We start from the raw sequence: 11,652 nt of genomic DNA, 5'->3' as shown, positions 1-11,652 counted from the left end.
GGGTGGGGTTTGGGGGGGGAAATTTTTTTAAGAAAATATTTGAAGCTCATCATTGTGGTATTAGCTTTCTCCAGTGATCTAAGAATAATGTGCTGATAATTTCTGTGTACAATGTTCCTCTTAAACACTAAGGAGGTAAATTGTGATTCAGTGGCAGATGCCAATTTTTATATCCTTTTGACCTGAGGGGGGGGAACCCATGAAACACTAGTAAAGAGGATGTGAAGTAGATACTATTTTTGAGCATTTTCTGAAATAATTTACTGTGGTGATACCATAGCAGACCTTACAAGGTAGCTGGCCAAAGAACCTGTGCTTTCAGCTCTACCTTTTCCCACGCTGGACTGTGCAAAAGGAAAGGTATATAAGCTTGTTTCATGAGTCAGTTGTGTCTTTCCTTGTTACCAGATAGCAACACTGTATTTCATAGAGTTTCTGCAAAGTGGGCATCTAGTTCTGGCCATTAATAAAAATGTCACTGTTTTACTCTTCCTTCTGAAAATCTCTCGGTATGCATTTGCAAACAATGTGTGTATATTTTGCCTGGAAAGGGTAATGTGGAACTACCTAGTATTATACAGCCCTATCTTAAAGGAAAAAGAGTTAAAAGGGGAAACACTAAGATATACTAGTAGAGTTGGATCACTCTGATGCCTGTTTACTACCCATCCTTTTCTTAGGAATTCATGTAGGTTATGCTGCATGATAGAGAAGTGTCTTAAAATGATCCTCCTTTAACTCTTGGAGTGAGCTCTGTGTCATCATCTGTGTGGGTGTGTGGTGAAGATACAGGTAGGTGAGATTAATAAGAAAGCACTGTATTTTTGGTTCCTGGTCTGTATTACGTATTGACATGGAATGAAATTAGAGTAAACTCACTCGCCACCTTACAAACTACATTCCCAGTTGTTCCATAAAGAGTAATTCCCAGCATGTTAGGAAAACAGTTATTGCAACTAAGATCTAAAGAATACAAGTTTTTTAAATAGTCCCCCAAACTTCTGGGGAGGGAGGTTAATTGTAGGAGTGTGATTTCATTTAAATTTTGAACTAGCTTGAATTTAATGTGTACAAAAAAAGGCAACCAAAGAAATGTGTTTAAAATTTTAGGAGCCTTCCTAAGCATAGTAACTTTCTTAAGATAACACCGGCCTCCAATATGCTGTTTAATAACTCTGGTGATTATTTAAAAAGTAACAATGGATAGGTAAGGAAAATTATTATGGTTCATGTTTAAAGTGACATATCCTCCCACCGTCAGGATGCTGTTACCCTCTTGAAGTGCTAACTGATAATAATATGCTCCTTTGCTCAAGAGAGGAACTTTGCAGCACTTCACTTCCTTGAATAATGATGGTGCCAGTCATGTCAGGTTTCTTTAATTTTTTTCAGGAATAGCAAAGAAGCCTTTAGGTATTTTCCTTGTCTCTGCTGCAGATGGAATGTCATTCAGAAAACCTTCCATTCCTTTCCTGATGTTTTGGCATCTCTCTCTGAGAACAGTAGGCAGAGGATTTTCTGTTGTTCAAGTGCCACTTCCTCTTGAATTCAACTTTGATTTTTGCACAGTCAAGTATTTTCTCAGTATGGTGCTTCCTAATTGCTGAAACTGAGGAGTTACAGTAACATTTGGTGAGGCTGAAGCAATGGTTTCAGTAACTACCTGTCCATTTAGCGTGACAGACAAGTTGTGTCTAGAGCTGCAGCACACTAGATGGAATTCGGCAGCTACTCAATGTATATTTGAAGTCATTTTTGTGTACAGACAGTCGAGGACAGGGATTTGGTTCATGAGGCAGTTCACTAAATGTAATTAAAGTTCAAGAAGTGGCAAACTCCTGAAGGGATAGAAGAAACCAGATTTAGATAGGGTTGAGGCTATTGAACCAGCACTCAACGCTAATTCAATATCCTGGTGCGTTCTTCATCCTGCTACAAAAAACATTAGCAATACGTTGTACTGGGTCCACACCAGATTTGGGAACAGCTTTTGCATCAGAACAGCAACTTTTGATACAGGCTTTCTGCAATGACTGCAGCTTCCTTTGCAGAACACTCGCTGTGATCAGTGATGCTGTCCCAGAAAAGAAGGAAGATTTCTTCCTTATTTTGTATTTGTTGAGAGGGAAGTCTTTTTTCACATAGCTTTTATAATTTCTCTTTGATCATCTTGAAAGCAGACTGTTAAGTGCACAGCTTTAATGGTGTTTATACTATCTTGACTTATTATTTCAACCTCTACTGTTCCTTAATCAATTTGACTAGTAATGATCATAGTCCTCTTTAATGTCACATCTAATTCGAGCAGCAAATGCTATCTAGTTTACTGTGCAATTTCAGGGTGGTTTTGTTTGGTTGCTTGGTTTGGTTTTTTGCCAGTTTTGTTTGTTTGTTTTTGGGTTTTTCCCAGGGTGTTTTCGCAAGGCCTTTCTGGCTTGTGTGGGGGATTGTGTGGTTTTGGCTGGGCGGTGCTGTTGTCACACTGGTTGGGTTTTTTTTTACTAGAGTCAAGTGAAAACCTGAAAAAGTTTTTCAGTTGCAGGTGGATTGGCTGGATTTTTAACATACTCTTTGGTCCTTACGCATGATAGATTTCTACTCTCACTTACTTATATATCAAGTAACTAACTGAGCAACTAGATTTTTAAGGGGAAAAAAACAGGCATTGACAGTATTATAAAAATTGGAAAAAAATAACTTATATCAACAATAGAAATTATGTAGTGTTATAAAGATTGTATATTCATTGGGCCACACTCCTTGAACTTACTCCTTAAATTGTTTAAAGTAGAGAGAATGAAGGAATATTGATTATAATATGGGTGTTACATTCTAGTATTGATGGTAATGTTTTTTATGTTCTGTAAAATCTTTCTAAGCCCTGCTTCTTTAAACTGGTCAGGTTTGCTTCTCTACTAAACCACTTAATTATGCTTTTTCAAGTAGCTGCCCAATTTTTTTAAAGCAGCAAAGTTACAAGGCAGAATAAGTTAATCCTCAACAAAAATGCAGACACACGCATCAATATTAATATGCATATATCTACATACAAACATAGATATCTGTATTTTATATTTATATTAAAAACATAGTTTAATGATCCAGACCTACAGACTTGTAGTTGACATGTGACAGAGCATAAACACCACACTGTTTATATAAGGGGCGAAGTCTTGGCTTCAGATAGACCAGGATTTTAGAAGTACTTTATACTTGTTCTTAGTCTCTTGAAAATTTTTTTCAAGTAAGAGAACCTGGACAGTAATTGTGTTTTGTTCTATTCTGCAGCAAAATCCCAAGTTGCCCTGAAAGCCAAGTCTTTCTGCTTGCTCAACAGAAATGGTTTTCTTAGTACAGAATCCCAAGCTACTGTATATAATTTCCAGGAAGCAGGATAGAGAAATAAAAATAAGCTATGCTAAACAAATAATAATCGTGTTTTATCAAGCTGACATTAGTTTTGAGATATCTTTAAGTTTTGGACTCAAACAGGGAACTACTTCTGTGTTGGAATACAAATCAAGATAGGTAGAGAATTGAAAAAGTACCCTTAGTTCTGCTAATTTTTGTCCTCTTCCAAAGCCTTACAGCAAAGATTTCGTTAGAAAAAACTATATTAACCAACAGCTCCACACTTCTCACTGTGTTTGCAGAAGCTGTTGGGACAGTAAGATCAGCAAACAAACATCCCTGCTATCATATATATCTATTTGATGCTTTCCTAAGGTATCCTAATAAAGGGCAGTCCCAGAGACCATAAACCGGTATATTTAAATATCAAAGCCTGAATTGTATCTTCTGATTTTTAGACTGAAATAAACTCCCACAACATGCTGCTGTGCTAAGCACAGAAGTAAAAAATGCTCAGAATCCCACTTTTTTGCAGTCTTGAGAAACATCTTTGGAAAAAGTTATTTAAAAAAAAAAAGAGAAGGTGGCTATAATATGTCATTGTTAATCACATTTGAGATTTATTTTACCCCTTTATTTGTCTTGTTCATTTAAACGGGATGGAAAATACTTAAGCAAAATAAATAAGACATATGCAAGTTGAGAAATTATTGTTATTAGCTTTAACTACCTTCATATTGTAAAGTATCTTGTTAATATTTAAATTGACAAACCACCACATAATAGGTAGAGAAAATATGAATGTAAATACATAAAGTGTAAGTATGAATGAAAATACATGAAGTACATGATAGTTGTACCTGGAGAAAATAGTTAGTCCTACTGCTTGTTTATAAAACCTTGATAATTCCCCCAAAAGTATAGTGTAGATGGATTTGAGTGTATTTAATCTGTAGCAAGTATGGAAAAGTTTGTCAAGTTACATTGGCAGTTCATCAACAGAGGAACACATGACAATTACGTTAATACATGTGGACCACCCAAAGAAAAAAAAGCATTCAAAGTCAAACTAAAAATTAAAAGCAAAAATAACAGCTCTAAGGAACTGATGATGAAATCCCTGCAAATCACCATCCTAATGTCCTCAGTCTCTGTCACTGAAGTGGGGTAATTCCCTTGCTCCATCTATTGATTACGTGCTTGAGAGAGATCTTGTGGTTTAGATGGCAAGTCTTAGAAGAGGAAAGAGAGAATAAATCCAAAACAGGTCGTTAAGTCCTAAAAGATCATGATGAGATTGTGATGAGAAAAGAGTAGGTCACTACCAAAACTATTTAATATCTTCCTTTATCTCATGGTGGGATTGAGTGCACTCTCAGCAAGTTTGTGGATGACACCAAGCTGAGTGGTGCTGTTTAAACACTGGAAGGAAGGGATGCCATCCAGGACTAGCTGGTTCAATAAAACCAAGGGCAAGGTCCTGCACCTGGGTTGGGGCAAGCACCAACATCAGTACAGACTGGGGACAAATTGATTGAGATGGAAGAAACAGTACAGTGGGTATTTTTATATTTGTCGCATGATACCTAGAGGATCTCTTTTATAAACCAGGAAGTTGAGAACGGTAAAAATGCTTTGCTGATTTGTAACATCTTTGTTTCTCAGCCCTGGGAGAAGCTGACCTTGACTTAGGAGAGTTTTCTCCCCCAATCTGTTTGCTGTTGTGTACTTTGAAGCTTTGATTACCTCTGTTATCTTTAAAAGACAGTATGGCTTAGATACAGAGCGTAAGTACAGCCTATCACAGGCATTTTTCATGCTCAACTAACATTGGAAATTCAAGCCCTTATGTAAAGGGGTGTCTACAGATGTATTCTAAATATGTAACCAAATACCCCGTAGACTGTTATTCCATAGGTAATGGGCAAAAATACAGACATAATCTGTGCTTATAGGTTCATTGGGGCAATTTATAACATTCCTCTTTCATACAGTAGTTGTCTCTTCCTTTGGATTCTTAAGATCCCTTTGAATACAATACTGAAATTAAAAAATGTGGCCTTCATGTCAAGGTCACTTTCCTACTTGATAGCAGCTGTCCTCCAAAGAGTACATAATTAATAGTTTTATTACCTCAATTTAGTCACTTCCTTTGGTTGGTTTTTCCTGCATGCTATAGATTACTTCATATGCTATCGGCTCTTTCTCCTTTTTTTCCTATTCTCTGAACTATGCTTTGTACAACTGTTTTCATCGTTGTTAAAAATCATTCATATAGCACCATAAATTACAGGCATTTTACAAGCTCAGAGTAAGACACCACCTTTGCCCCAAATAGTTTATGGTTCAGATACATCCCTGGTTTCTGGTGTACCTTTTTTACTTAACACGACGGCCTGGGAATTTTAAGGTGGATTGCATTAATCTCCTGTTTTATTCCCACAGTTTTTCATGATCAAACGATAGCGATCACACCTGTATGCCTCAGTTTATGTGATGTAGATAACTAATCGTTTGTTTGCTTCTTAGCATGAAAGTACTGTAAACACTTCTGCTTACTAATAATTTCAGGCACACATTTTTATGAATGCACATTTGCAACTAAAAGCTCCAGGTGCTGGAAAAACTCCAGACTTTTGGTCATTCAGCCCTCATACCTCCCATACTGCCCCCCTCTCCCCTCCCTTCTTTTTTTCATGATACTGTAACTGGCATTTCCATTTTTTTGTAATGAAAACTCCTAGGAATTTTCATGTGCTATTGCTACAGTGCCCAAGTGAAAATCTGACAGCATGTTCTGTAATGGTGCCTTTGAAAAGGTAGTTTATTTTTTGGAGTTTGGCTTATTTTCTAGGCTCCCAACTTAAGGATATCTTATACCTGATCTGTTTTCTGATATTTGCCTGAAAAATAGCAATCCAAAATACAGCAAAGGAAAGTTACTGTAATGATTTAATATTCTTCTTTCACCTTTAAATATAAATTAAAAAAAAAAAAAAACAACCCGTAAATCTAGGAAAGACCATAAACTCACTTACCAACTGAATTTACCCTAAGCCCTTGAAATGTATAGGTGTTGGGCGCTTGTCATCTTCCAAGTCATATGCTCAGATGGAAATGCGGAGTCCACTATAGGATTGTGGGGTTTTCTTTCAGTTGTGATAATCTTGTATCCAGAGTATCTATTCTATAGGGAGAGAGGGGAAAATATTTCAATATTCATCAGTGAATATAACAAAAATTTTCTAAACTCATATGTATCCAAACCTGGTAATTTTTTCATGTTTTGACATCAGAGCAGAGTAATCATGGTGTGCTGACAAAGCCATGCAGTTCTTTCTGTTTTGAAAATAACAAACAATGCTTACTATAGAGTTTTCAGCTCTGACTGCAAAAAAATAATAGTTTACATACTTTATTCAGTACATTAAAATAATACCTCTGACCCAAAATAATAAAAAATGTTAAAAATGTTTTTTCACTATTTTCTTCTTTTGAGAAGGCATTATAGACTTATCTTAAATAGTACATAATGGTATTAGGGTTACATTTAACTATCAGAAAGACTTTTACCATTTTTAGAGGACATTGTAGCTTGTCATATATAAAAAAAACCTTGGCTTTTATTTGTATTCACAGAAGTTTTCTGATGGTTTTTAACTTTCTCTCTACAATAAATATGTGATCCTTTCAGGATGGGTAAGCAAAACATACAAAGCTCACCAAAAATAACACACTTTACCTTAATGTAATAAACACATCCCCCCACATTTTTTCTGAAATCTTAAACTTCAAGCTTATCTGTTGTTGCTGGGTTGTTGGTTTGTTTTTTTTTCATTTCCCACTTTACTCTCCAGGAAGTGTAGCTAAGAATAATGGAAAATTACTATACAGACCACAAATGATTTATGTAGATGAAACCAGAGGTGACATGAAAGGGCGATAGTGTTCATGAGTCAGTGAACAGCAGTCAGTTCAAAAGCCTGATAAAAATTATTATAAATAAATTCTACTAAAATGTTCCTGGGATAAATTCTTTATTGCATTAAGTAGATCTTCACTATCTCCCAGCTACTGCTTTGTGCTCCAGATGGCACTGAACAGTCTCCTTCAGCAGCTACACAATTAAAGGACAGGGAAGAGAAAAATGGAATCGTGGAAAGTTTTGGGAGAAGGGTGAAGTGAAAATAAGTTTCTTTACACAACATCCATGAAGAGTAATTGTGGGGAGTGAGAAACTTGCTATGAAAAGACGCTCCTCCACCAAAGCCAAAGGCCAGTGGTAAAAGATGTATCTGAAAACCTTAATCAAATCAGTCAACAGAGTTCCTCTTAGTCCCATGCAAACAAAACCTCAGTAACATAGAATAATAACACAGCGATGTAGACTGAGATGCACTTAATATACAATAATTAATGGTTGAAATAGTAACAGCAAAAAAAATTCTAGATATCATATTAACACTTCTGCAATTATTTATTTCAAAAGTTGTATCCGTGACATGACTGCTGTAGTTAGTCAAGTTCCCATAAGAAATATTTGACATTTTTTAAAAGTTGTAAATAAATAAAGGTATGTGTAGAAAATGGCATTGTAAAAATTACAGCTTGTTGGTCACACACAGCTCTGAGTACTTTTATTCAGAAGAGCAAAGGTATACGGCGCATATATCTTTGTGTTAAAGGGGTGTTGAAGATCTCACATGTAACATATAGCCGCGTTGCCAGCTGTGAGGAGAAAGCTTCTTTGTTATTAAGTATTCTCCCAGAAGACTGCCTAGGAACCACCAGCTGGAACCATTATAAATACAACTGATCTGAAAACAGAATTTGTATTCTGTACACTATTAGATATTGCCCAGGATGTTGTCATTCCCAATCTGAAGAATCCTAGAACAACCCAGTTTGGAAGGGACCTTGAAAGATAATCTGGTCCAACCTTTAGAATAGGTTGAAAGAAAAAGATAAATCCTCTTTATTCAAAACATTTTAATAAAACAGTATTTCCACATTTGATTCCGAATCATCCAAGCTTTATTTTGAAAGCATTGGAAAAGGCTGAAGTTATTAAAAATAGAAAAAACCTTTATTAAGTATGCAACTGTAATCATACTACAATTAGTATAGCAACATAATGTGGAGAAAACTCAGTTGAAATGAACAGTTTTGATATTATTACAGTAAATAGCAAAAGCAGATTTATGTTCATGCATGTTTTTCTAAACTGAATTCCACCCCACTGCTCGGCTTGTTTCTGCATTGCTTATTTTGCTGTCTTGCTAAACTGGAGCACAGTATTGATGCATTGCTCTGCACTTCCAATAGTGCATTATATGGAGCACTCAGTCAGTTGTACGGCTCGGCCTCTTGCCTGCTTAGCTTAGTGCTGGAGGCACAGGCAGTGCACGTTCGTTCCTTTGCCAGCTGGTGTAAAGTATATAAACCATATTGGAATTTGTAACATAGAAATAATCTTAAAAGATGTATCTTAGGCTAAGAAAAGTTTAGCATATGTTTCATTAGGTGTTCATGCTCTCTGACTTGCATGTTTGTATATCCATAATCATGGAAGACCTTAATTCAGAACACTTAGCTAATGTGGAGACTCACTAACTGTACAGAGAGCATCTGAGTTTAATGCTCAGAGGGAAACAATGCAAAATATCACCACTGAGGGGCCATATGGGCTTTTATGCAATCTGATACTGCAGTCCGGGAGTCTCTCTGCCTTTTAAAGAATTGCATTAATGAGCTCTACTCATTTAGAATTTCCTTGTTTGAAGTGCATGTCATAATGGAAAACAAGCCTTGCTAGTTACCACTTTGCTCTGTATGTAACATGTACTTTGGATACATTAACTAAATAGAAGCAGGGTACACATTTCTGGATGTTCTTTGCAGTTTTGTCCATATTGGCACTCTATATTTCGTATGTCAAAAAATCAAAGTAGCTTTTGAAATGCTTTAATAGTGTTTACTTACAATGATCACTTTGCAAAGATACTGTGGTTTAGCAAGGTCTCGCTCGGTGAAAAGCGATAACAGACGATGACGCCTTTGATCAGCATTTTGTAATTTAGTCTGCATGTAGTTCCAGACAGAAGTGATAGTGATATTGTTATCTAAGAGATGCTGCTCCTTTTTCTTATGTGCATAGTTTTCTTTGAAGACAAAAGCACCAGATGTTTGCTCTACCACTTGCTGATGCTCTCTTTTAGTCCAACTCAAACTATCAACAACCCTTTGTCACGGGGAGTGCTTCAGAACTGTGGAGTAATCTCAGGCTGCTTCAAAATGTTGCCGCCACATTAGTGATTTGTCTATGATGAAAGATCATAGTGTGAAGTGAAGAACAATCACTCCTTGCAACGGTACTGGAGAACTTCCCTCCTGAGGAAATGAGTTAATCTCAGTTTTCACACGTACTCTAAAGTGAGTATTTCCAGTCTATACTACTAGCAGAATCTACATTTTCATGTGAGAGTGTATTTAGAATTTCACTGTCTTCAGAATAAGGTGTAATTTGTTTTATTTTGCTTTATTTCAGTGTTGGTACATGTGCATTTGCTGTTGGAAATAGTTAACTTTGCATTTTGTTGCTGGCAAAGAAGTATCCAACTGATGTGAACCATGAACCCCTTAGGAAAATAGAAAATACATAGATTCAGAGCATCCCAGAACACAAATTAAATATTTAGTGTACAGGCTGGATCCCTCCTAATGGAGAGTGTCTGAGGTAAGCGTGGCATCTCTAATGTACAGTCAATTTAATAACTGAAAGAATGGGCTGCTAATGTAAGGAGACAATATGGGGAATATTTTGATTTCAGACAAAAGAAGAGAATTGTATGATAAGTGAACTTTGTAATTGTAAGAATGCATGGTCAGGGAATCCAGCCTCACTTTGCTGAAGGCATTTCTGATAGCACCAGATACCAGCAGTGGGGTAGGGTGAAGTATGCACAAGTTGGTTTGCTTATTGGCTGGTTTACTGGCCTTCTGGTGCCTCTGTAAGTGAGTATAGAATCCGAGGACTGATCTGTTTTGTAATGCTTGATTCGCACAGGCAAAAGTGTTCCAAATCTGACCTTTTGCAATAAGCTGCCCATTCCCCAAATTTTTACAACTAGGAAAAAAATTGTTCCTCCTGTGGGGCTGTTGGAGGGGGTATAGTGGCCTAGTTATCATCTGCTAGCACTGAGGGGAAGCAATGCAGAAGTCTGTTGTCTCAGTGTGTTCCGTGGAGCGATGTTGTATGCTTTTACCTGCAGTATGGATTTTCAGCTACTTAACTATGCAGTACTACTGTAAATACTTCTTTACAAGTAGTTGCATGTTGCACTTAACTTTCTTTTAGAAATACCTGTTCTTCAAAAACAACCATATCCTTTTTAAAGAAATTCTACATCTAAACATGAGTCTTTGTACTTTTAAGCATTCAATGTGAACAAGACCAGACCACGGATAACTGCGTGCAGGTCCATTCACAGATACATTATCCTCTGAGATGACAAGACATTCCCTCTGCTAGACTCCCAACAGGCACCTTTCACAGCTGCTTGTCTCTTGACATTCCCTGTGCTCCCTCACATAGTTTGAACTGATGGGCAGAAGTTTCCCAATATATTTGAAGTAATCTCAAAATAATGTGGTATGACTTCTGAAAATCAGAACCATGTGCATACATACAGCACATCACACACTGATGCATCCCTAACTATTGCCTCACTACTGATTTGTCATTAATACACAAATGGTTCCAGGAAATGTCAAGGGTTTCTGGAAGAACATGTTCTGAGACCATTAAAGAGTAATGTTCAGTGAGTCTCAAGGTAGAAGCAAAAAAAAAAAAAAAAACCCAAGGGCTGTGGAAAATATATGCAGACATAAAGATGATGGAGAGAGTCCTACCAGACACAAAATGAAAGGCAGGCAAAGATGCCCAAAGTGTTTTTGTGGTCTGGAAGGCAGCCAAAGAGGCATTGATTTATTAAAGAGCAGTGTCACAGCTTCCTTTTCTCGAGGTGATGGTGCCATTAGAGCTCCTCAAGCAGTTTCTGATTTCCTGAGGAATAGGAATTTCAAACAAAACACCAAAAGAAGATTCTGAAGCAAGTTATTTCCCAGATCTGTGCCACTGCCAGACTATCACTTTGGCTGTGTACCTGATTGGGAATTCAGTATGTGAAGTATCTGCTGGTGATTGCACATAAGAGTTCCTTGCATATTAAACACAGTGCCTGCTTGTGTAAAAAGTGCCCTGGCAATTGTGTACACAGGGCTTTGCACTTTTCAATCATG

At 36.9% G+C, this 11,652-nt stretch overlaps 1 protein-coding gene across 29 annotated transcripts in view; it reads left to right on the top strand.

Moving 5' to 3' along the window:
- Positions 1 to 11,652, top strand: part of RBFOX1 (RNA binding protein, fox-1 homolog (C. elegans) 1) — a 1,244,625-nt gene that overhangs the window by 871,996 nt on the left and 360,977 nt on the right. Inside the window, exon 1 of one of the 29 annotated variants that reach the window (XM_014936501.1) lies at positions 9,976 to 10,087. The exons of the other annotated variants lie outside the window; for them this stretch is intronic. The gene's annotated coding sequence lies outside the window, so the exon portion shown is untranslated. Of the gene's footprint in view, positions 1 to 9,975; positions 10,088 to 11,652 lie in introns of those variants that run through there. 29 annotated transcript variants of the gene reach the window in all.

Source organism: Calidris pugnax, unplaced genomic scaffold (genome assembly GCF_001431845.1).
Source record: "Calidris pugnax isolate Ruff unplaced genomic scaffold, ASM143184v1 scaffold17, whole genome shotgun sequence".
Classification (NCBI taxonomy): domain Eukaryota; kingdom Metazoa; phylum Chordata; class Aves; order Charadriiformes; family Scolopacidae; genus Calidris; species Calidris pugnax.
This window is presented reverse-complemented; position numbering and strand designations above follow the sequence as displayed.